Source organism: Coenobita brevimanus, chromosome 45, assembly GCF_032717465.1.
Source record: "Coenobita brevimanus isolate Jiangsu-jjx chromosome 45, ASM3271746v2, whole genome shotgun sequence".
Lineage (NCBI taxonomy): Eukaryota > Metazoa > Arthropoda > Malacostraca > Decapoda > Coenobitidae > Coenobita > Coenobita brevimanus.
The window spans coordinates 21,241,032-21,268,711 of NC_136998.1; positions in this window are offsets into that span (position 1 = coordinate 21,241,032).

Genomic DNA, 27,680 nt, shown 5'->3' on the forward strand with positions numbered 1-27,680 from the left:
AAACCAGAACAATCACTACCCAATCCTGCTTCATAAATCAATCGACAGACGGCTTGCAGTATTCGGACACTTGGCACAGACTTTGCCTTCAACATTACGCCCTGTGAGCAGTGTTGCAAATGTCTGAACATCTCTCGCTGCATTTGCTCAGGCACATATTACTTACCTGCTAAACACATTGTATCAGCAACATGTCTTTGCATTAATGCCTGAAATCATTCAAAACATATGAATATTCATAGAATCATTCTGGATGCAACTACATTATTTGATTTCACAGTGTAACTGTTATGTCATACATTCGGTGTTTAGGGCAGTCCTGGCAACTCTGTTGCGCTAGACTTCGTATTAGTCGTTTATCTCCTTAATTAATTCAAGTGAAAAGGGTATGCAATAAAATTATATTATTTTCCACTATACTGTACAACTGATCTTCAAAATTTGTCGGTGGCGGTCAATAACAGGATATATATATATATATATATATATATATATATATATATATATATATATATATATATATATATATATATATATATATATATATTATATACTGTAGCACTAACCGTGTGTGTGTGTGTGTGTCTGTGTGTGTGTGTGTGTGTGTTTTGGGCAGCCGAAACTACACATTCAAATCGCACCAAAACTGGCACAAAAATCGCAAAAAATTCGCTGATGTGAAAAAACTTGGTCCGATCACGATTGAAAAACTTTTACTATATTTAATGGGCAATCGCATTTTGACCAAAAAACTTTCCCGGCGCCCGGCATAGGATCTCCGTAGAATTTTTTGCTCATAGCTATAACTAAAATACTGTATATTATTGCAGCCCTCCGCAGGAGCGAGTGCGAGGGGCCCGAAGGGCCCACGAGCACTTGTATATATCTATATCAATATCCATATCTATCTATCTATCTATCTATCTATATATATATATATATATATATATATATATATATATATATATATATATATATATATATATATATATGTGTGTGTGTGTGTGTGTGTGAAGAAAGTCTACACCTATGAAAGCTCCTGAGACGGTACAAGATATACCCCTTATCATTAGTCAAACAGCCTTCTAGTACAGCTGGCACTGAGCTCAGCCACCTCATTCATGTACTTGCCTTCTTCAAAGAAGAGGCTCTTAAACTTAATGGACTCTCTCTCTCTCTCTCTCTCTCTCTCTCTCTCTCTCTCTCTCTCTCTCTCTCTCTCTCTCTCTCTCTCTCTCTCGTTACCCGAATTCAGTCCCCTCCTCGACCTTTATGTTTGTTTCCCCTCACACACACAAACTAGCCACACGCCCAGTACCCAGCCTCCCATTGTCCATTGTCTGTCTATTCTGTCGGAGCAGATTCGATTCCTCTTCTATAAAGATTCACCCGTAGGCTGTGCTATGCCTGGATTTTAACTCCACTTCAGCTAATGAAAATGCGCCACAACTACCCTTGTTAAGACTCCAAGAAGAACAATTTATCAGACGTGAGCCTTATATTCTGGGCGTAATCCTGACCAGAAGTGTAGGTTAAGCTATTTGGATCTTTAAGCTTTAGCATAGGTAACCGATTTGTCTGTTAGGTTATTAGTTATAGGGTTTCTAGATTAGGTTTTTCTTCCCTAATAAATGTCATATCCAAAAATATAAAAATAAAAAAAATAAAATAAAGATACAAAATAAATAAAAATTTTTGTATATATATATATATATATATATATATATATATATATATATATATATATATATATATATATATATCAGCAGCAGCAGCCGTTTGAGTATCCACTGCAGGATCGGCCTATCCCGAGCGAAGTCAGGACGATACAGCCTTTGTATCTTCACCAAGTGGCTTAGGCTGTCTGGCAGAGATTGTATGTAGGGTGAGGAGCGCTTGTAAGTGTAAAATTGTAGTGGCTGTGGATGTGTGTGTAGTCTGTGAACTAAGTGTAATTGGCCCACGCAAGCCAATTGGGTGCAAGCATACTTTAGAGTAAGCGACACTGGTTCAACCACAGCACCCCTTGTGTCCGCCAATGCAGTACGTGGCCAGGTGAACACTCCCAAAGCTTATTACCCTGGCTTGGCGCGAACCCTGGTTCACCCGTGTACGAAACGCACACCCTACCACTGTACCACAGAGGCTTATATATATATATATATATATATATATATATATATATATATATATATATATATATATATATATATATATACAGTATGTATGTAGTACGTGTGTAAGACGGTGTGTGTGTATATGTATGTACATGTATAGATAGATAGATAGATAAATATATATATATTATACTGTATACATATGTATGTATGTATGTACGTGTGTATGACGGTGTGTTTATATACATTTATATATATATATATATATATATATATATATATATATATTTATTTATTTATTTATTTATTGATATATGCCTTAATCACCAGGGGCTTCGGCCCCAATGGTGAATAGGCAAAAAAAAAAAAAAAATTACCAAAGGACTTTTGCAACCTGAAGGCACCAACTTCATCCCACTCTTTACCAAGGGGGGGGGGGAGTTGCTGGCATGGAGCTGCTACAGTAATTGGTTTGTCCTTGCTGTCGCTCCCTCCACACATTCTTTCCGCTTCTAAATTTGAAGAAATGTCCAATAAACTATCTATCTATCTATAGCCCGACACCCTAATCCCGCAAAGGGTGGCCGCAGACAAAACGCCTCCAAGTCGCTCCGTCACCCACCATTTGACTACCCTCCCCCCAACTCACTCCCCCCTCCCTCATATACCTTTCAACTCCATCCCTCCACCTCATCCTCGGTCTACCCCTCCCTCTCCCTCCCTCCACCTCACCTACATACACCCTCTTAGTCAGTCTTTCATTCTCCATTCTCTCCACATGTCCAAACCACCTCAGTGTATTTCTCCTAATCATCTCAACCACATCCACATCCATCCCACAACGTTCCTTCACTTCTTCATTCGTCAACCTGTCCCTCCATGTCACTCCACATGTCCCTCTCAAGTAACTCATTTCCACTCCTTTCACTCTTGACTTGTTCCCCTCTTGCAAGGTCCACGCCTCGCTTCCATACGACAGGGTAGGGATCACAATACTATCATGCAGTGACTTCTTAACTTCCATACTCACCTCCCTATTTCTCATCACTGCTTTAAGTGAACCAACAAACTTCCTTCCCTGCTGTACCCTCTCACGCACTTCATCCCCCCACCTTCCATCCCTATTCATCACACTACCCAAGCACTTGAATGCACTCACATTCTCCATATCCTCACCATCCAATAAACTGCCTTACAAAAGTATAAATTAGCATGCCCTCTTTTGCTTCACGTGTTGTATCTGTTTCATCTTAATGCCACTGGTTAGTGCAAAGTCTGTTCATTGTTCTGAAAATTTCAAGTGTTGCTATTAAGATGGGCTTCTGTCATCTTCTTTACTCTATGTTACAAATAACGTTTAAATTCAAAGTAGATTTCTTGATTGTTACGAACATAGTTTCTAATTGCTGACTTTGCTTAGTGTCCGCTGTCACTCATTACACTGTCTGAGCAAGTGTGGGTGTTGCCTTGGATTAGGACTAAGTCCCAGTACAGCAAATGGAAGAAGTGTCATGTGGGTAGATGACCCACTGACGGTTATCAACAGCAACAGTAAAATAAAGCGATCAAACTGAACCATAGAGCAATCAGCAGTGGTTTGTTTTGGATGTGTCAAGCTATCTTTGGTGTGGCATATCATGTACCATAGATGAGTGTCTGCCAGTAAATACAGTAAGGTTGTCTTCCTTTGTTCTCTGATGCTAACCTCTTTGAAAGGGCATCCAGCGTCGTGTTTACATTGTTAGAACCATCTGGTGCAATGCAGGCAAACATCCACTTAGCACCACCTATGAGTCTCTATCCCTATAACGTGCTAAGCTCCTCCCTGCCGTTCGTGCCCGCATGCCGACCTGTCGACGATCTATAGCATGACTAGAACCACTACGGTCCTGTGGGTTTAGGTTTATGGTTGTACAACAAGCAGGAAATAAAGCTGGTCCACTCCTATTTGCGCGATCCTCTCCCTGTTATCTGGTGGCTAAACGGAGATTTCTGGCCTCGTAATTCCCTGTTTAGGGTATAATAATATGTAGGTTACTTGTTTTTTTTTTTTTTTTCATTTGCCACGTTTAGTTGCCACCACCATCCACTCACTTGATGCAATGTTGCCTTTTTCCTTCATCTTTACCATTCTCATTCCGTGTCTGTCCTCCTCTCATCCTAGTTCTCCCTTTCTTTCCTGTCACTTTTCATTACTCCCACTTCTGGTGGCGCTACACTGAATAACAAGTTTCCTATAACCCAGGAGATCGTTTACAACGCTGGGTGGTAATCATATACCCAGATCTTGAGCAGAAGTGGAACCTACTTCGGTGTCCCTGTTAACTACGTAAACTGATGCAAATGCAGCATCCACTCAGGAACCAAGCTTCGACACTTATCCCCACTTCACTGTGGTGAGGCGCTGTCAACCTAAAGGGAACATCGGTTTACTGCACGGGACGGCCTTACAGGGGCAGATACTTGCCTAAGGTTGATGGGTCTACTCGGCCTGACAGAAAGGGGTTGATAAAACGACACTTTAGCTCATTTTCACTGCATTTACTAACAGGATTTTGTTGTGCTGGATTCACTGCTCTTGATGTTACTTAAGTGCGTTCGTTGACGAATGACTAGCGTCAAGCCATGAAACCATCATTGGGAGGGTAAAGAAGTAGGTGTGATGAATCAAGTAATTGGTGGGAATGACTGGAATTTTTGTGGGGACGGTTAGGTTGGGGGAGTAAAGTATTCTGCTGTGAAAAGCCGTGTTGTAAGATTGGTGATTTGAGAGGAGTGAGGGTTTGTTTCAAAATATCCTCTAAGAGTAAAGATAGTGGATTGGCAAGGAAATAGGCGTATGGAACAAAGTAATAGGTAGTGTCAGCTGTTATTATGATAAGCAGTAGGGAGTTGCCATGAGAGTATATCCTGTGAACATGGGTGCTGTCGGATCAATGTTTGATTGCTGTATCAAGATATTCTTTCTTAATGAAAGAAAAGCATTCGGTTGCCGAATACTAATCGCATGCCAGAATATGCTGTTGGCCAAGTTACAAGCAAGGCCCCCCCGGGAGGAGCCGGGGGTCGGCGCCCCCTGGGGGCCAAAGTTGGCCCGGGGGCAATGCCCCCTTAGGGGGGCCAAGGGGCGGGGCCCCTCCCAGGAGGGGGCCAGGGAGTGGGGCCTCCCCGAGGGTGGCTAGGCCTCCCTTGGGAGGGGTGGGGACCCCCTCTGGAGGGGACTGGAAGGTGGGGGCCCCCAGGGGGAACCGGCCGGGGTCCTCCGGGGGGGGGCAAGGGATGCCGCCCCCTCTGGGGGAGGCCGGAGGGCGGCGGCCACTCCGGCAGGGGGGAGGGGGAGATTTTGGCCGTATATAGATACACTGAAGGTTTCATGTTGATAGCTCAAGCCATTCATGAGATGTAATGGTGCTAAAGGCGGACGATAAAAACTAGTTGACCTTTGGCAGCCATTTTGCTGACCTTGATCTTGATCCAGAGTCCCTATTATCAAACTCGCCCAATAATTTTTTGCAATATATTAGTACCCTGAAGGATTCATGTTGATAGCTCAAACCGTTCATGAGATATAATGGTGCTAAATGCTGGCGATAAAAACTAGTTGACAGTTGGCGGCCATTTTGGTGATGTTGACCTTGACCTTGACCCAGAGTCCCTATTTTCAAACTCCATGAAGATTTTGGCCATATATTGATACCCTGAAGGTATCATGTTGATAGCTCAAGCTGTTCATATGATATAATGGGAACTCATTTCAAAGCCAAAGGTGGCTGTTGTGTATATATACACAACGACTTATCTTGCTCTCGTGTTCCTGAACTCGATTCTTCTGAACTCTCTACACTCTGGCTTCGGCTTTCCTGTCATTCTCTGACTAAATATATCTGTGCTGTTTACTTATCCCCTAATTCTACTGACTATCAAAAATTCTTCGACTATCTTACTTCTACGATGGAACACATTCTATCCATTTCTCCTTTCTCTGAAATCTCCATTCTAGGAGATTTCAATGTTCACCACCACCTTTGGCTCTCTTTTCCTTTCACTAATCCACTTGGTGAACAACCCTACATCTTTTCTATCCTTAATGACCTAGAGCAGCTGGTACAGCACCCTACCCGTATCCCAGACCGCCTTGGAGAGAGCTCCAACATACTTGACCTCTTCCTCACAACAAATCCTTCTGCTTACTCTGTTAATCTTTTCTCTCCGTTGGGCTCCTCCGATCACAACCTTATCACCTTAACCTGTCCTATCACTCCGGTACGGCCTGTGGACCCTCCAGGGAAACGTCGTCTGTGGCATTTTGGAACCGCGGACTGGGAGGCCCTCAGGCAATACTTCTTTGATTTTCCCTGGAATGATTATTGCTTCCATGGCCGTGAGCCATCTGAGTGTGCCTTGCACATTACGGAGGATATTCTCTCGGGCATGAAAGCATACATTCCTTTCTCATATCCTTTGACTAATGCAAGAAAGCCTTGGTTTAATCACGCTTGTTCTAATGCTGTCCACAACAAGGAGAGGGCCTACAAAAGGTACTGGAGCCAACCCACCCTTGAATCACATCATCTTTACATTTCTGCCCGGAATCGTGCTAAGTCTGTTCTTCGCTCTACTAAAAATAATTTCATCCATACTAAATGCTCTCAACTCTCCCACTCGAATTCTTCCAGCTCCTTCTGGCACCTTGCCAAAAATCTTTCTAACAACTTTACTTCATCATCCTTCCCTCCTCTTTTCTCTTTTCTACTCTGATGGTTCTGTAGCTATTTCTTCTACTGATAAAGCAGATCTCTTCACACAGACTTTCTCCACCAATTCCACCTTAGATGATTTCGGTGCTGTTCCTCCATCACTTCCCCCCTCTGACTTCCTCATGGCTGACATTAAAATTTCAGCTGATGTATTTTCTGCCATCACTGGCCTCAGTACTAACAAGGCATATCGGCCTGATGGGGTCCCTCCTGTTGTTCTCAAGAACTGTGCTTCTGTGCTTACACCCTGCCTAGGCAAACTCTTTCGCCTTTGTCTGTCAACTTGTACCTTTCCTTCTTGCTGGAAGTTTGCTCTCATTCAGCCAGTCCCAAAGAAGGGTGACCACTCCCAACCCTCCAACTATCGTCCAATTGCTTTAACGTCCTGTATTTCAAAAGTTTTCGAGTCAATTCTCAATAGAAAAAGTTTAAGGCATCTTTCCTATCACAACCTTCTTTCCGATCGTCAGTACAGGTTCCGTCAGGGACGCTTCACTGGCGATCTTCTCACCTACCTTTCAGACTCCTGGTCATCCTCCTTTCGGGACGTTGGCGAAAGCTTTGCCGTTGCACTTGACATCTCAAAGGCTTTCGATCGAGTCTGGCATAAATCTTTAATTTCCAAACTGCCCTCCTACGGTTTCTATCCTTCTGTCTGTGCCTTCATCACTAGCTTCCTTTCTGGTCGTTCTATAGCCGCTGTTGTAGACGGCCGTCGCTCTTCTCCTAGATCTATCAACTGTGGTGTTCCTCAGGGCTCTGTCCTATCACCAACTCTCTTCCTTTTATTCATCAATGATCTAAGCTGTACATCTAACCCTATCCACTCATATGCTGATGACTCCACCCTTCACCTTTCCATTTGGTTCCCGCAACGCCCATCTCAACAGTTACTTCAACAAACAAGTGATGAGGCTATGGCACACCTAATGTCTGACTTGGCTCGTATCTCTGACTGACTTAAAAATAATATGGTTGTTTTTAATGCATCTAAGACTCAGTTCTTACACCTATCAACCCAACAAAATCTTCCGCAGGTATACCCACTAATGTTTAATAATATTCAGCTTAATCCTGCATCATCCTTGAACATGCTTGGGGTTTCATTTACTCGGGACTTATCTTGGAAAGATCATTTTACATCTCTTGTAAAATCTGCTTCCAAGAGATTGGGTGTGCTAAGCCGACTCCACTCTTTCTTTACCCCTGCACAATTGTTGACTCTATACAGGGGTTTTATCCGCCCCTATGTGGAGTACAACTCTCATGTGTGGGGAGGCTCCCCACATACAGCTCTTCTTAATAGGGTGGAGTCAAAGGCTTATCGTCTCATTAACTCTCCTCCTCTTACAGACTCCCTTCAACCTCTGTCTCTTCGCCGCACTGTTGCATCTTTATCTCTTTTCTATCGCTACTTTAATGGTCACTGCTCCTCTGAACTGTCTGCTTGCATTCCTCCACCTCTACGACGGGCGCGTAGCACCCGTCTGGCAGCAAACTCTCATCCCTTTTCTGTCCAACTCTGTAATGCAAGAGTTAACCGTTACTCCCAGTCTTTCATTTATGCAACAGGTCAGCTCTGGAACTGTCTCCCTCTGTCTGTATTTCCTGCTGCCTATGATCTCCATTCTTTGAAACGCAGTGTGTCCAGGCATCTCAAAATGATCGGATCTTGAATTTGGCTCTCTATTGTATTTTGTTTTTCTCTTGGAGGGAACTGTTACTGCGGGCTCATGGCCTTTTGTTCCTTCTTCCTCGCATAAACACACACACACACATACACACACACACACACAAACACACACACACACACACACACACACACACACACACACACACACACACACACACGCACACATACACACACACACACACACACACACAGAGGCGTGCAAAAAAATTATCGTTCCGCCATTACCAAGGCGGAACGATATCAAGAAGAACTAATAAAAAATGCCCGCAGTGCTCCCAGCGTCTTACAGCGGAGGCAAAATTAGACCAAAGGTATCAAGTGGAGCTTATTATACAGAAACATGTTATTTCTTGGAAGAATAAAACATAAAGCACTAACATGGAACTTTATGTTCTGATTAAAGTGGTGCTGTGTACCTTGATATGCTCGGCGTGAGCCTTGGTAACATTCAGTGATGCTGCAGTCATCTTTCACATCCAACTGTCCCTCCTCGCAACTCGCCGACACTGTAAAAAAAAAAAAAAAAAAAAAAAAAAATATCTTCTCACCTTATATATCATGCAAGGAAAAGAAACATCTAGGCAAAAACTGAAAAAGAGCTTTTGGTGGATCAGAAAAACCACTTACAAAAGTACACACTTAAAAAACTTCTTATATCATCCTGTCGGAAGGGATGTGTGTACTGATAGGTTATTGGGTAGTGTTATGCTGTGATTAATGGGAACACCTGAGCAAAATATTCAGCTAACCATAAAGCGGGCAACAGTAAACACGGCATGTAAAAGTACAAGTGTGTCTATGATGCACACACTGTCATGTACCGTGGCTTGATTGACGACTAAATTCTAAGTAAAGATTGCTGCCTGGAACATCACGTGCAATCCATTCACAACAACTGCAGTGCTGTGCTATATCTTTCACTCCCAAAGTCGTGCTATGCGTTAACACCTCACTTTTGTACCAGGGAAAAAGCGAAGACAAGAGCTAAACCACAAAGAAGGCGTAAAGAACACAACAACTGGACTTAACACAAAATGACTGTTTCTGTGGTGTACATAATAAACACGACTAACTAACAAATTCTAAAAGAGATCATGAAGTACTGTACATATCAAACAATAGGTAGATGAGAGCATGTAGTGTACTTTTGGCCAAGTTTACACCTTTAGCACAGCGTTGCCAATGCTCACCTCTTCCAAGGTCTGGGCTCAGCTGTATCATTGCATGGAGTAGAGAGGGGTGCAGGGGGATGGCTGTTTGTAAACCGTGGTGTGAGCTTGGAGTTGGGGATGGTTTAGGTATAGAGGGAATAAGGACAGTGAAAGGTATTTTTGTCTTTGCGCCTAATATTTGAGGAGAGAATACTAATCATCTGATTCGCATTACCAAATAATATAGTAGCATTGCAAGTTTGTGACAATTGTCAAAAACATTGGGTGTGTCCACCCATTAATAAAAGTATCGGCCATCTTACCTCACGTATCAATCTGAAACATGAACCAAGCTTTGTGGTATTTGGTGCACCCTGTGATAATAAACGTATATATTGTCCTTGGTAATTCTCAAAATCGAAATCACATAAAATCGTCATACATTGGGTGGTATATTTTTTGAAGCAACATGATAATAGATTCATGTACATCTGCAAAACTCGTTCATTTTTACATCCATCGAACCCCATATGTGCGATACTTTTTTGATGACTGTACATTCGGCAATGAATAAGTTTCGTCACAGTATCACTGTGCAACCCCTCTTTCCCCTCCCCTCACCGACCCAACCCACCACCGACCCAACCCACCACCCATACCTTTCATACAGACACACTCCCATTAGCTCATCTTCCTGTTTTCCTCATGTATTTCCTTTCCATTAAAGTATTATCATATCAATCGTTCAGGTAACATATCTATTATCTCTACAATAATTGTTAGAAGATATCTTTACACAGCTAAAAAGGGCTTACTTTTAGAACAGTGTGAGTTTGAAGGTATATGGATACATTTGACTTTACTTACTTAAGTTACATAGTATAAACCGTGTTTGGAAATGAAAAAAATATATATATATAACTGGACAACGTCTAAGCTTAAACGCCAAGAAGCAGAATGTGTTAAACGATGGTACAGTGCGCACGCATGCAACTGTGCGTGTGTGTGTGTGTGTTTCAGTATTTATTTGATTTTGTCCAAACTCATTGGAAGAGTTGAAAGGTAGTCAAGAAGCAAGCCTATTGGTTTTGGAGCAACGGGTCCATTGTCAAGTACACAGGACTGGGTCAAAGTTTTGCTTAGTTTTATCAGTTTGATCAGTTTTTCTCTGTTTTAGGCTAAACTTGGTGGAAGGGTGGAAGATACGGCAAGAACGATGGTATTAATTTTGAGGGCATTTAGTCAAAGGCCAAGATCACAAGCCAAGGTTAGAGTTCGACTGGTATGTTTCTATGTGAAGAAAATACCTAACAGAGTTTTCATCTGACTTGGCCCACACTCGTAGGAAGTTCTGAGGACCAGCTAAGCAGTTGACTAATCATATTTGGAAGCAGTAGGTCAGTGATCAAGGTTACATGGTTAAGTCAAGTATGATTTTTTTTTTTTTTCCGATCTGCACCAAAGTAAGAGACAATCTTCTGGAAAAGGCGAGGACAACGGGTTCGATTTGAGAACAATCAGGCAAAAATCAGGGGCATAAGTTAAAGCCTAATTTCAAGGTCACAGAGCAAGGTCAAATCAAATAGCACTAAACCATTTGGAAAAATATAGAAATTTGTTTTGATAATAAAACGTTGAGGGGCAGTGTCACACGGCCAAGTAAAATGTTCAGCCCGTAGACCAATTGGTTGGGTGGGTAATGCATTCAGAGTGCTGCATCTTCTTCATAAATGTAGTATTTATAGAGCTTTTTTAAAAATGCCAAATGCATTGGCAAAGCTTTCGCCAAAATCCCGAAAGGAGGATGACCAGGAGTCTGAAAGCAAGGTGAGAAGCACACCAGTGGATCATCCCTGGCGAAATCTATTCTGACGATCGGAAAGGAGGTTGTGATAGGAAAGTTGTTTTACAATGTTTTCATTAATAATAAATAAGAAACGTTAGAAATACAAGATGTTAAAGCAACTGGGCAATAGTTAGAAGGTTGGGAATGGTCACCCTTCTTTGGGGAAGACTGAATAAGAGCAAACTTCCAGCAAGAAGGAAAGGTGCAAATTGACGGACAAAAGCAAAAGAATTTCCCAGGCAGAATGTAGGCACAGAACAGGAGGGACCCTATTAGGTCCATATGTCTTCTGAGTATTAGGGCCAATAATGGCAGAAAACACATCAACTGAAGAAATTTTCATGTCAACCATGAGGAAGTCAGAGGGGGGAAGTGATGGAGCAACAGCTCCACAATCGTCTAATGTGGAATTGGAGGAAAAAGTCTGAGTGAAAAGTTCTGCTTTATCAACAGAAGAAACAGCTACAGTGCCATCAGAGCAGAAAAGAGGAGAGAAGGATGAGGAGGTAAAATTGCTAGAAAGGTTTTTGACAAGGTGCCAGAAGGACAGGAAGAATTTGGGTCAGAGTTCATAGCATTTAGTATGATTATATTTTCAGCAGAGTGAAGGACAGACTTAGCACGATTCTGGGCAGAAACATAGGAGAGATGAGATTAAGGGTTGGGTCGGCTTTGATTCCTTTTATAGTCATTCTCCTTGTGCACAGGATTAGAATATGCATGATTAAACCAATGTTTTTTTCCATTAGTCACAGGATAAGAGAAAGAAAAATATGTTTCTATGACTCAGAGAATAACATCCATAATGCGCAAGAGACACTCAGATGTCTCTCGGTCATGGAATCAATAATCATCCCAGGGAAAATCAGTGATGTACTGCCTGTGGGCCTTCCGATCAGCAACTCAAAGGGTCACAGCCACTACCTCCTGGGAGGGTCCACAGGCCTTACTGGAGTGGTAGGACAGATATGGAGAGAAAAAATTAAGCAGAAGGATTAGCTGCATGGAAAAGGTCAAGTGTGTTGAAACTCTCAAAGGCAGTCAAGGATATGGGTAGGGTGCTATATTTGACCAGGAGGATCACTGAAAGGAGATGAGAGCCAAAGGTGGTGGTGAAATTGAAATCACCTAAAATGGAGATTTCAGTGAAAGGAGAAATTGATAGGAAATGTTCCATCTTAGAAGGATGATAGTCAAAAAAATTTTCATAGTCAGTGGAACCAGGGAATAGGTGCACACCACAGATATGTATGGTCAGAGAATGACAGAATAGCCGAGGCCAAAGAGTAGATATTTCAGAAGATTCAAGTTCAAGAACACGAGAGCAATATGTGTTATTGTGTACATATACACAACAGTGACATTTGCTATGAAGTGAGTATAGAGAAAGTAGGAGGATAAAGAGAAGGGTTTACTATCAGTCGCCTCAGACAAATGTGTCTCAGTGAGGAAGTGAAGGTGATGTTTAGAGGAGAAGTGGTGTTCAACAGACGGAAATTTGAGGAAAGGCCATGAATATTGTAGGAACGAAGAAGTGAGTGAGACAGTGATTCTCAGCATCTACCTTGGCCGTGACTGGGACAGGGACGCATGGTGGGAGCTTTTATTCCCCCCACCCCCAACCCCCGCGGGGACTCCGAGGCAGGATGTTGAGATACCATTTCTTTATTTTGAATAGGGTGTATGGTGTGTAATGTGCCTGTAGTTTGATGTTGACAGTTAAAAGAGGTTGTATGGAAGAGCATGCTAGGCTACTCTCTGTTACCGAAACACTGTAAAAGTTCAGCACTGGGGGTTGGTCAGAAACTAGTCGTGAGGGCTGATGAAACGGGAGCTCCAGCTCTCCCTGTCATCAGCTTTCCATTCACCTTGGTAGTACCTCCCTGTTCGGCTGGTGCTACAGAATTATACTACAGAATAATATCAAGTAGTTTCTTCCTAGCGGAAGAAACTATTGAGCATTATCATTGACCATTTTTTTTTCCAAATGAGTAATGAATCAGTCACTAAACGGGAGTAAATACTTATTTTATTACCACCTACTGACCGGATCGACATTTTCTACGAGGAAGAAGTAAATCATAAAATATAAACTTCAAACTATGAGTCGCTTCTCTCATACAATAAAAACAAGATCCAGTAGTGTAACTGGACTTCGTCGTTTTGAGTAAAGAATAATGCCTCTCTCTCTCTCTCTCTCTCTCTCTCTCTCTCTCTCTCTCTCTCTCTTTGATCACTGGGTTTCCCTTTCTCTCTGTGGTAATGAAGTGTAACTGGGGTCGCCGGAACTGATAAAATTAGTGTTCTGGATAGAGACTTAGTTAATAGCTTTCATAATCGTGCTAATTTTTCAGTAAAAATATATTATACAATCATGGGAATTGCAAAATAACGATCACTCCTGGGCAGCATTCTACCTGCATTCGTCTATCATTACAACAAGCTCATAGGCCCTGTAGTTACATATTCTAATGATTATTTGTACCATATTTCTATTTGTACCATATTTCTAAAGCAAGTTTTTTTTTCAGATATTTCAGTCTTCATAATACTCAGCTGGTCATCTGGTCATGGGTCTTTCCCTGCCTCTTTAAATACAACGGGTATAGGAATCTCAATATGAATGTCTTGATTTACATCATTCATTTCTTTAGCTTCTTCTGGAGGACAACTAGTGTAATGCTCTCAGTTTGGATTATATTTATTTCTCAACTCTCTGTCTGTCTGTCTGTCTGTCTCTGTCTGTCTGTCTGTCTCTCTCTCTGTCGCTCTCTCTCTCTCTCTCTCTCTCTCTCTCTCTCTCTATATATATATATATATATATATATATATATATATATATATATATATATATATATTTTGTGTGTGTGTGTGTGTGTGTGTGCATCTTCGAATTCTAACCCGTCAGGAGCTTCGGAACCTTGGGCTAGGTTACTTAGTCCCTGTATTTAAGGCGAGGATGACAGACCAGTCTCGGGGACTTTGATGCATGGTCGTGAAGAGGGTAGACGTGTTTTTCTCTGCGCTCTTCTCTAGTTTTCAGGGCTGCCTTACCGGCATTAGCTTCTTGTTTTCACCCTTCTGGTGACGTTTAGGTTTAGCTAGTACTCAGTTACCTCCCTCCCTGTTAGTCTTGATACAGTAGGTGTCTGTTCAAATAAACTGAGTTTACCTTTGCTTATCGCCCACGGAGGGTCCCCCCACTGATCGCTCTGGGACGTGAAGTTAAACACGGTCGGGCCTCCCTGGAGTGGTTTGAGAGGGCAACCTCAGACTTAGGTGTGTGGTCCCCGGCTGTTTGTCCTTTGCTTGTTTTCTCTCCTTCTTCCCACTTCCCCGCTACGGGGGAGTGGTACTATGGAGGACGCCCCTACTGCCTCTCCCCCCTCAGGGGAGGTGGTCCTGACCGACCCCTGACCGATCAACGGACTGATAGCCCCCAGACAGAACGGCCCCAGACTCGATTGCCTCTAGACATAAATGTTAAAAATGCTGAATTTGTAATTATCCATGCTCTAGGTTCCACTTCCTTGAGCAGTCTCAATCCCTTCATGATTAAGAAGGTTATTGATGGCTGTGCTGGGGAGGTGGAACAAGTGAAAAAACTTGTGAATGGAGACCTCCTTGTTAAGACATGTAATTCCTCCCAAGTTAAGGACTTGTTAAAGCTGCGCAAATTCCACTGCTATGATGTCGAGGCCAAGATCCCAAAATCCATGAATTCCTGCAAGGGTGTTATCACTTGCAGGGATCTCATGGTGTTGAGTGAGGAAGACATCATAGAGGAACTTGCTCAGCAAGATGTCATCGATGCCCGGTTTATAACTAGATTTTCCGAAGGCATAAAGACGAAGACGGCCACCATTGTTTTGACTTTCGGCAAAGTTTCACTCCCGGCACATATCAAAGTTGGCTATGAAATTGTTAATGTCAGACCTTATATCCCCAACCCACTCCGTTGCATGAAGTGTCAATTATATGGGCACATTGCTAAGAATTGTCGGGCTTCACAGTCAGTGTGTGGCAAATGTGCAACACAGGGTCACGATGCTGAGCAACTGCACATCAGAGACTATCTGTTGCTTCCACTGTAAGGGTGCTCACTCCACTTCCTCTAGGGATTGTCCCAAGTGGAAGGAGGAGAAAGAGGTCTGCACGGTGAAGGCAACTGAGGGTGTCTCCTACTATGAAGCAAGGAAAAGGTGAAGCAGTTGCATGCAACTCCTACGCCGAATAGGTCCTATGTTTCGGCGGTGATGTCCCGTCCCGTGATGTGCTCTGCTGGAGACACAGACTGACCCTGACCTTCGGTTCCTCTTGTCACACATTCTACCTCTCCATCTCAGCCTCCTGTCCAATCCACCTCTCAACCTGACACCCCTGCTACAACTTCCTACTCTCAGGCTGCTGCTGCCTCTCAGTCAGTCAAGCCTAAACCAAAGCCTGACAACTCTAGTAAGAGTAATATGACCACCCTCACCAAACAGTCACGTCTTCATGTTCTTCCTGCTCCTGGCCCAGTGAGGGAGAGAAAGGGTAGTTCTTCCTTGGTGGAATCTAGGACTCTTGTTATTGATGAAAATATGGAGGTTTCCATAAGCAAGCACCGGGATAGATCCGCCAGTAGTTGCTCGCCTTCTGGTGGGTGGCAAAAAAAGCCTAAGCACACTGGCCCCAACGTAAATCTTAAACCGTCGCTTTCACTGTATTACAGTGGAATTGTAGAGGTATTGGGAATAAGTTACAAGGTATAGCAATATTGCTGTCAATACACAGGCCAGACGTTGTTTGTTTACAGGAGACGTGCCTGGAGGATCATCCTGATCCTCCACAGTTCAAACACTACCACTCGTACAGAAGATATGAAGGTCACGGAGTTGCCATTTACACACACAAATCACACCCACAAACGGAAGTGATTCTAAATTCTAATCTGCAAGCTGTCGCGTGCAGAGTAAAATTTAATAACACGAATCTGTCTATTTGCTCTCTGTACTGTCCTCCACATGGCCCCATTGATAGTGATGCTTTAAATTCACTAGTGGAACATCTGCCTGGAAATAAGTTAGTGTTGGGCGATTTTAACGCCCATCACTATCAATGGGGTAGCTTGAGGATTGATGGTCGTGGGGAGCAAGTAGCCGACCTAATACTACAGTCCAACCTCTGTCTTCTGAACGATGGTAGAGCGACTCGTGTAGATGATCGTACTGGTAACTTTTCGGCCATTGACTTATCTTTGGCCTCCCCTGGTATACATCAAGATCTCTCATGGGACCCTCACGACGACTCCTTGGGAAGTGATCATTTACCCATCTGTCTTTCTTATACACGCGACATCATTTCGGACCCTCCACCTCCAAAATTTAACTATAAGAAAGCAGATTGGGGATCCTTCTCAAGGATCGCCAATTTAGATATATCTGGGGAGACCATAGATGTTAAGGTCGAAAATATAACCCAATCCATATTACACGCAGCTGAGGCTGCTATTCCCAAGACTTCTACAGTTCATGCGAAGCATAGAGCACATTGGTGGACGCCGGATTGCCGACAAGCATTAAGAAAACGCAATAGGAGATACAGGATTTTTGATAGTCAGCCCACTGAGAAAATTTTATTGCATACAAAACAGGCACGGGCTGAGGCAAGGAGAATAATAAGAAGGGCCAAACGTGACTCCTGGCGGTCCTTTGTGTCCACGGTGACTCGTACAACACCATTACATAAAGTCTGGTCCACTATAAGATTATTAAATAATAAACGCCCATACTTCCCTGTCACAACCTTGCAGGTGAATAACACCACCTATGACGAGCCCGTGGACGTTGCTAACATCCTCGCCAGGAGTTTTTCTCATGTAAGTAGCTCAGCCAATTATGACCCGCGTTTCCAACATCATAAACGCACGGCTGAGCTACAGATATTAGACTTTGCCACAGAAGACGTAAACTCCCTGCACAACCAAGAGTTTACGCTTAGATGAACTGCTCCTTGCCCTTAAATCCTGTAAAGACACCAGCCCTGGACCAGACACCATCACGTACGGTATGATCCAGCATCTTAATCAGGACAACCTGATTAAGATGTTAGCATTGTACAATGAGATTTGGGCGTCTCGAACGTTCCCAAACTCATGGCACTTTGCGCACGTCATACCGATACCCAAAGAGGCTGGTCGTCTTATGAATCCCACTTCATTTCGTCCTATTGTGTTGACTTCTTGTCTATGTAAGGTCATGGAACGAATGGTTAACAATAGGCATCTTTTTGTTTTAGAGTCGAAGAATTTGTTAAATGATCAACAATGTGGCTTCCGTAAATACAGAAGTTCACTAGATCATTTAATGAATTTGGAGCATTGTATTGCAGAGGCATTTGCCAATAAAGAATTCATGATAGGGGTGTTCTTGGACATCCATAAAGCCTATGACATGACCTGGCGACACGGTATACTAATGAAGCTCTATACTTATGGTTTAAGAGAAAATTTACCTGTTTTTATTTCAAATTTCTTAAGGGACAGAACTTTCTCTGTCTAATTACCCCGTAACGTAACATCGGATATATTTATCCAGGAAAACGGGGTGCCACAGGGAAGTGTGCTTAGTCCTACTTTATTTAGTATTATGATCAATGATATTCTGTCATCAGCTCCCATCCCGAGGAATCTTAAATACTCACTCTACGCTGACGATTGTGGAATATGGCACTCTTCCCGTAATGCACAATTTTCGGCTGGGCGGATTCAAGCAGCCCTTGACTCCGTCCACCAATGGGCCTTGCAGTGGGGATTTAAGTTTTCCGTACGTAAGTGTGCCGCTATAGTTTTCACTAACCGTAACGTACCTAATTTGTGCTAAACTTTGGATAATCAGGCGGTACCTTTTCAAAATTCTGCAAAATCTTTAGGAATACATTTTGACCGTAGAATGAATTTTAAACTTCATGTTAATACTTTGCTTGCTCGTTGTGATAAACCGTTAAATGTCCACAAGTACCTAGCGGGTACTACCTGGGGTGCCGACAGAAAATCTTTATTAATGGTGTATAAGTCCCTTATTCGATCAAAGCTAGACTATGGCGCACAGGTGTATGGCTCGGCATCTGATGCCACGCTGAAAGGATTGGATGTGTTACAGAATAAATGTTTGCGAATGTGTCTTGGAGCTGTCCGGTGTACCCGTGTGGCTCGTATGGAAGTGGAGGCGAATGTGCCTCCCCTCCGTATTCGCCGTGACCATCTGGCCTTGTCCTACGGCATAAGGACGTTAAGAAAAAGTAATATCGGCAATGTGGCCTCTACCCCCCTGCGTCAGTACCACCACCTTCTACGGGGGGTGCGTCGGCCACTTGCCGCTCGCCTCCACTTACTGACTCAGGAGCTTGATGTGGACCCCAGTGACTGTGACAAGTTGGTGCTTAAAAATATAGCGCCTTGGGAGCCACCCGGCTTTACAGTCGATGTTACATGGCTCCCAGCACCAAAGGCCAAGGCGCCGGAGGCGGAGGTCCACCACTTGTTTCGTAACATCATTGTTCGTCACTTGGGGTCCCATCAATTGTACACCGACGGCTCCAAGTCGAGTGAATGTGTGGGTGCAAGTGTGTGGTCGACTGAATGTGCCCTCAGGTATCGGTTGCCGACTCATACATCTGTGTTTACTTCAGAACTTTTTGCTATTGACAAAGCCATAGACTATGCTCTCAATTCTAGACATGACTCATTTGTCATATTTTCAGATTCAAAATCAGCCCTTCAGGCAATTGCATCTTTTGCACTCACGGACTCTCACGAGATCCAGGGCCGCATCGTTAATAAGTTGCATTCATGCAACAAGTCATTCACGCTGATCTGGGTGCCTGGTCATTGTCCTATCTACGGCAATGAGCAGGCTGACTTACTTGCAAAGTCGGCTGTAGAGCTCGAGGAGACTTGGGACGTTCCTCGTGATCTACGGTCGAGTCTATCTCTCGGAAAGAAATCAATAAATCTTCTGTGGCAAGGTCAGTGGACCAGACTAAATATTCCAACTTGTAAGCCGTACCTGGGCGACTGGGACACTGCCAACCGTCCCAGTCGCCTAGAAGAAAAAGTGTTGGCACGGTTACGGCTTAATGCCACCATTGTAACCCACATAAAACCGTATATGGAAAGACGCTTCCCACCGCACTGTGACATCTGTAATGCGGTGTTATCTATTAGTCATATCATCCTGTGCTGTCGGCGATTTATTCGTGAACGCGCTTCACTTATAAATTACTGCGGCGCAGTAGACGTCCCCTTCACCCTTTCCACCATCCTGGGTGATGAGGACATTGTTATGACTGATAAATTGATGGCTTTCTTGAGAGACACCGGACTGATCAGAGTCATGTGACTTTTTTACTGCGTGGTTATGGTTTTTATGAACAGTAAATGTGTATATATTGTAATATTAATTAGGGTTGACAGTTGACATATTTTAAATAGTTCCTCCTCCCACCGATCTATTTCTAATATAGATGTCCCCTACATTAAGCCAAGTTCCTCGCCTGACAGTCACCAGATGATGAGTGCAAGTGTGCAATATAGGAAGGTATTGGGCACTTGCAGTCGATGGTGGTCTGCTGGGCGAGGTTCTTCATTTTTTGTACAAATTATGTAAATACATTATATTATCTTAAGTTATTCTAATTAGGGACGACACCTGACGTATATGGAAATGTTCCTGACTCGTGTGGTTCCCTTTCATATATTGATGTCCCCTATATTAGGTTGTGCCTCGACTGACAGTCACCAGGTGATGAGTGCAGGTATGTAATGTAGAAAGGCATTACATATCTGCAGTCGATGGTGTTCTGTTAGTCGAGGTATTTTTACCATTAGTGTAGGTCTAGCTATTTGTCTCTGTAGGATTTAGTATAGGTTAGCGATTTGTCTGTTAGGTGATTAGTTTTAGGGTCTTTAGATTAGGTATTTTATTTTATAACTAAAATAACGTTAAAAAAAAAAAAAACCAAGAAAAAAATTAAAAAAATAAAAATACAAAAAAAAACTTAAAATAAATAAGATTAAAATTATTATATATATATGTACGTTTGCATGAAAGTGTGTCTGTATGTATGCATGGAAGTGTGTGTGTGTGTGTGTGTGTGTGTGTATGTATGTATATACATATGTTTGTATATATATGTATATATGTTTAAATGTATATACATATATATATGTATACACGGCCTTAATGACCAGGGGCTTCGGCCCCAATGGTTGATAGGCCGGAAAAAAAAAAAAAAAAAAAAAAAACAGTCTCGGAGGACTTTGATGGATGGTTGCGAAGAGTGAGGACGTGTTTCTGAGCTCTCGTCTAGCTGCAGGGTTGCCTCACCGGCCTTAGCTTTTTGTTTTCCTCGCCACTAGGGCGTTTTTCAATAAAGTTAGGTTAGCTAGATCTCATTTTCCTCCCTGGCCTTAGTAGATAGAGTAAGTGTCTATATCTGTTTCCTGAGATTGCCTTTGCTTACTCACCTCTGGAGTGTACCCCCCACTGATCGCTCTGGGGTGTGAGTTATACACGGGCGCGTCCTCCCGAGAGTGGTTTGAGAGGGTAATCTCAGACTAGGTGTTTTTTCCCCGGGCAATTTATCCCTTGGTTGTTTTTCTCTTTCTTCCCACTTCCCCCTTACGGGGGAAGTGGTAGCTATGATGGACCCCCCTACTGCCTCCTCCCCCTTCAGGGGGAGGTAGTCCTGGACGACACTCCTACCGTTACTGACCGGCCCCAGACTGACGGACGCCAGACTCGTTCCCCGCTTGACATCCCTGTACATAACGCGACCTTTGTAACTCTTCATGCGCTAGGTTCTACTCCCATGTCCAGACTCAATCCCTTCATTGTCAAGAAGGTGATTGACCACTGTGCGGGAGAGGTGGAACAAGTAAAAAAAACTTGGAAATGGAGACCTCCTAGTAAAGACATTCAATTCTGCTCAGGTGAAAGACTTGCTAAAGCTGCGTAAGTTTCACTGTCATGATATCGAGGCCAAGATCCCAACATCCATGAATTCCTGCAAGGGTGTTATCACTTGCAGGGATCTCATGGTGATGAGTGAGGAAGAAATCATACAGGAACTTGCTCATCAGGATGTAATTGAGGCCAAATTCATCACTCGTTATCAGGAAGGTGTAAGGACGAAGACAGCCACAGTTATCCTCACTTTTGGCAAAGTTTTGCTACCTACAAATGTCAAAGTAGGATATGAAATTGTAAATGTAAGACCGTACATCCCGAATCCCCTTCGTTGTTCAAAATGTCAGCTCTATGGACATCATGAAAAGGCTTGTCGGGCTTCCAACATCGTGTGTGGCAAGTGTGCGGCTGTAGGTCACTCTGCTGACAACTGTACATCCGAGACTGAGTGCTGCTTTCACTGTAAGGATGCTCACTCCACTTCCTCGAGGGTTTGTCCCAAGTGGAAGGAGGAGAAAGAGGTCTGCACAGTGAAAGCGACTGAGGGCATATCCTTTTACGATGCTAGGAAGAAGGTGAAGGAGTTGCATGCAACTCCCAAGCCTAATGTCTCCTATGCATCGGCGGTTGTGTCCTGTCCCGTGATGTGCACTGTGGAGACACAGACTGACCTTACCTTCGCTCCACATGCCACATGCCCTACCTCTAAGTCTAGACCCCCTGTACGTTCCAACTCTCTTACAGACATCCCTGCCGCCACTTACTTACTCTCAGGCTGCCGCTGCTCCTTCGCAGTCGGTGCGGCAAAAATCGGCCCGACAAGTCTGATAAGATTAATCTGACCACCCTCACAAAACAGTCTCGTCCTCAAGTTCTTCCTGTTCGCACTCCAGATAGGGAGATGAAGGTTAGCTCTTCCTCGGGGAGTCTGGGAACCTCTTAATTGACGATAATATGGAGGTTTCCATGAACAAGCACCGGGATAGGTCCCCCGGTAGTCACTGCCCTCTGGCGGGCGACAAAAAGACGAAGCACACTGGCCCCCAACGAAAATCTTAAACCGCCGCATTCACCCTATTACAGTGGAATTGTAGAGGTATTGGGAATAAGTTACAAAATATAGCAATCTTGCTTTCTATACACAGGCCAGACGTTGTTTGTTTACAGGAGACGCGCCTGGAGGATCATCCTGATCCTCCACAGTTCAAACACTACCACTCGTATAGAAGATATGAAGGTCACGGAGTTGCCATTTACACACAAATCACACCCAGAAACGGAAGTGATTCTAAATTCTACTCTGGAAGCTGTCGCGTGCAGAGTAAAATTTAATAACACGTATCTGTCTATTTGCTCTCTGTACTGTCCTCCACATGGCCCCATTGATAGTGATGCTTTAAATTCACTAGTGGAACATCTGCCTGGAAATAAGTTAGTGTTGGGCGATTTTAACGCCCATCACTATCAATGGGGTAGCTTGAGGATTGATGGTCGTGGGAAGCAAGTAGCCGACCTAATACTACAGTCCAACCTCTGTCTTCTGAACGATGGTAGAGCGACTCGTGTAGATGATCGTACTGGTAACTTTTCGGCCATTGACTTATCTTTGGCCTCCCCTGGTATACATCAAGATCTCTCATGGGACCCTTACGACGACTCCTTGGGAAGTGATCATTTACCCATCTGTCTTTCTTATACACGCGACATCATTTCGGACCCTCCACCTCCAAAATTTAACTATAAGAAAGCAGATTGGGGATCCTTCTCAAGGATCGCCAATTTAGATATATCTGGGGAGACCATAGATGTTAAAGTCGAAAATATAACCCAATCCATATTACACGCAGCTGAGGCTGCTATTCCCAAGACTTCTACAGTTCATGCGAAGCATAGAGCACATTGGTGGACGCCGGATTGCCGACAAGCATTAAGAAAACGCAATAGGAGATACAGGATTTTTGATAGTCAGCCCACTGAGGAAAATTTTATTGCATACAAACAGGCACGGGCTGAGGCAAGGAGAATAATAAGAAGGGCCAAACGTGACTCCTGGCGGTCCTTTGTGTCCACGGTGACTCGTACAACACCATTACGTAAAGTCTGGTCCACCATAAGAATATTAAATAATAAAGGCCCATATTTCCCCATTACCACCTTGCAAGTAAATAATAACATCTATGACGAGCCCGTGGACGTTGCTAACATCCTCGCCAGGAGTTTTTCTCATGTAAGTAGCTCAGCCAATTATGACCCGCGTTTCCAACATCATAAACGCACGGCTGAGCTACAGATATTAGACTTTGCCACAGAAGACGTAAACTCCCGTACAACCAAGAGTTTACGCTAGATGAACTGCTCCTTGCCCTTAAATCCTGTAAAGACACCAGCCCTGGACCAGACACCATCACGTACGGTATGATCCAGCATCTTAATCAGGACAACCTGATTAAGATGTTAGCATTGTACAATGAGATTTGGGCGTCTCGAACGTTCCCAAACTCATGGCACTTTGCGCACGTCATACCGATACCCAAAGAGGCTGGTCGTCTTATGAATCCCACTTCATTTCGTCCTATTGTGTTGACTTCTTGTCTATGTAAGGTCATGGAACGAATGGTTAACAATAGGCTTCTTTTTGTTTTAGAGTCGAAGAATTTGTTAAATGATCAACAATGTGGCTTCCGTAAATACAGAAGTTCACTAGATCATTTAATGAATTTGGAGCATTGAATTGCAGAGGCATTTGCCAATAAAGAATTCATGATAGGGGTGTTCTTGGACATCCATAAAGCCTATGACATGACATGGCGACACGGTATACTAATGAAGCTCTATGCTTATGGTTTAAGAGGAAATTTGCCTGTTTTTATTTCAAATTTCTTAAGGGACAGAACTTTCTCTGTCAAATTGCCCCGTAACGTAACATCGGATATATTTATCCAGGAAAACGGGGTGCCACAGGGAAGTGTGCTTAGTCCTACTTTATTTAGTATTATGATCAATGATATTCTGTCATCAGCTCCCATCCCGAGGAATCTTAAATACTCACTCTACGCTGACGATTGTGCAATATGGCACTCTTCCCGTAATGCACAATTTTCGGCTGGGCGGATTCAAGCAGCCCTTGACTCCGTCCACCAATGGGCCTTGCAGTGGGGATTTAAGTTTTCCGTCCGTAAGTGTGCCGCCATAGTTTTCACTAATCGTAACGTACCTAATTTGTGCTTAACTTTGGATAATCAGGCGGTACCTTTTCAAAATTCTGTAAAATTTTTAGGAATACATTTTGATCGTAGAATGAATTTTAAACTTCACGTTAATACTTTGCTTGCTCGTTGTGATAAACCGTTAAATGTCCTCAAGTACCTAGCGGGTACTACCTGGGGTGCCGACAGAAAATCTTTATTAATGGTGTATAAGTCCCTTATTCGATCAAAGCTAGACTATGGCGCACAGGTGTATGGCTCGGCATCTGATGCCACGCTGAAAGGATTGGATGTGTTGCAGAATAATTGTTTGCGAATGTGTCTTGGAGCTGTACGGTGTACCCGTGAAGCTCGTATGGAAGTGGAGGCGAATGTACCTCCTCCGTATTCGCCGTGACCACCTGGCATGGTCCTACGGCATAAGGACATTAAGAAAAGTAACATCGGCAATGTGGCCTGTACCCCCTGCGTCAATACCACCACCTTCTGCGGGGGTGCTGTCCGCCACTTGCCACTCGCCTCCACTTACTGACTCAGAAGCTTGATGTGGACCCCAGTGACTCTGACAAGTTGGTGCTTAAAAATATAGCGCCTTGGGAGCCACCCGGCTTTACAGTCGATATTACATGGCTCCCAGCACCAAAGGCCAAGGCGCCGGAGGCGGAGGTCCACCACTTGTTTCGTAACATCATTGTTCGTCACTTGGGGTCCCATCAATTGTACACCGACGGCTCCAAGTCGAATGAATGTGTGGGTGCAAGTGTGTGGTCGACTGAATGTGCCCTCAGGAGTATGTCGTTATTGCCGACTCATACATCTGTGTTTACTTCAGAACTTTTTGCTATTGACAAAGCCATAGACTATGCTCTCAATTCTAGGCATGACTCATTTGTCATATTTTCAGATTCAAAATCAGCCCCTTCAGGCAATTGCATCTTGCACTACGGACTCTCATGAGATCCAGGGCCGCATCGTTAATAAGTTGCATTCATGCAACAAGTCATTCACGCTGATCTGGGTGCCTGGTCAATGTCGGATCTACGGCAATGAGCAGGCTGACTTACTTGCAAAGTCGGCTGTGGAGCTCGAGGAGACTTGGGACGTTCCTCGTGATCTACGGTCGAGTCTATCTCTCGGAAAGAAATCAATAAATCTTCTGTGGTAAGGTCAGTGGACCAGACTAAATATTCCAACGTGTAAGCCGTACCTGGGCGACTGGGACACTGCCAACCGTCCCAGTCGCCTAGAAGAAAAAGTGTTGGCACGGTTACGGCTGAATGCCACCATTTTAACCCACATGAAACCATATATGGAAAGACGCTTCCCACCGCACTGTGACATCTGTGATGCGGTGTTATCTATCAGTCATATCATCCTGCGCTGTCGGCGATTAATTCGTGAACGCGCTTCACCCTATAAATTACTGGCGGTGCAGCAGACGTCCCCTTCAACCATTTCCACCATCTTGGGTGATGGGGATCGTGTTATGACTGATAAATTGATGGCTTTCTTAAGAGAGACCGGACTGATCAGAGTGATGTGACTTTTTTACTGTGTGGTTGTGGTTTTTATCAACAGTCAATATGTTTATATTGTAATATTAATTAGTTGGTTGATAGTTGACATATTTGAAATAGTTCCTCCTCCCACTGATCTATTTCTAATATAGATGTCCCTTACATTAAGCCTCGTTCCTCGACTAACAGTCACCAGCTGATGAGTGCAAATGTGCAATATAGAGAGGCATTTGGCACTTTCAGCCGATGGTGTTCTGTTGGCCGAGGTTCTTCTACTTTTTGTACAAATTATGTAAATACATTATACCATCTTGCTTAAAGTTATTCTAATTAGGGCCGACAGCTGACGTATATGGAAATGTTCTTGACCTGTCTGGTTCCCTTTCATATATTGATGTCCTCTATATTAGGTTGTGCCTCGACTGACAGTCATCAGGTGATGAGTGCAGGTATGTAATGTAGAAAAGGCATTACATATCTGCAGTCGATGGTGTTCTCTTGGTCGAGGCTTTTTGAATATTAGTGTAGGCCTAGTTATTTGTCTCTTAGGATTTAGTATAGGTTAGCGATTTGTCTGTTAGGTGGTTAGTTTTAGGGTCTTTAAATTAGGTATTTTGTTTATAAGTAATATAAGGTTAAAAATATAAAAAATAAATAAAAATAATAAAAATAAAACTACAAAAAAATAATAAAATAAAAATTATTATATATATATGTACGTGTGCATGAAAGTGTGTATGTTCATATGCATGGATGTGTGTATGTATGTATGTGTGCATATATATGTTTGTATATATATGTAAATATGTGTCAATACATATACATATATATATATATTTGCCTTAATGACCAGAGGCTTCGGCCTCAATGGTCGATAGGCAAAAAAAAAAAAAAAAAAAAGTCATTAGCAGGGACTTTGATGGATGGTTGCGAAGAGTGAAGACGTGTTTCTGAGCTCTCGTCTAGCTGCAGGGTTGCCTCACCGGCCTTAGCTTTTTGTTTTCCTCGCCACTAGGGCGTTTTTCAATAAAGTTAGGTTAGCTCGATCTCATTTTCCTCCCTGGCCGTAGTAGATATAGTACGTGTCTATATCTGTTTCCTGAGATTGCCTTTGCTTACTCACCTCTGGAGTGTACCCCCACTGATCGCTCTGGGGTGTGAGTTATACACGGGCGCGTCCTCCCGAGAGTGGTTTGAGAGGGTAATCTCAGACTAGGTGTTTTTTCCCGGGCAATTTATCCCTTGGCTGTTTTTCTCTTTCTTCCCACTTCTCCCTTACGGGGGAAGTGGTATTATGATGGACTCCCCCTTACTGCCTCCCCCCTTCAGGGGGGAGGTAGTCCTGACGACACTCCTACCGTTACTGACCGGCCCCAGACTGACGGACGGCAGACTCGTTCCCTCGCTTGACATCCCTGTACATAACGCTGACCTTTGTAACTC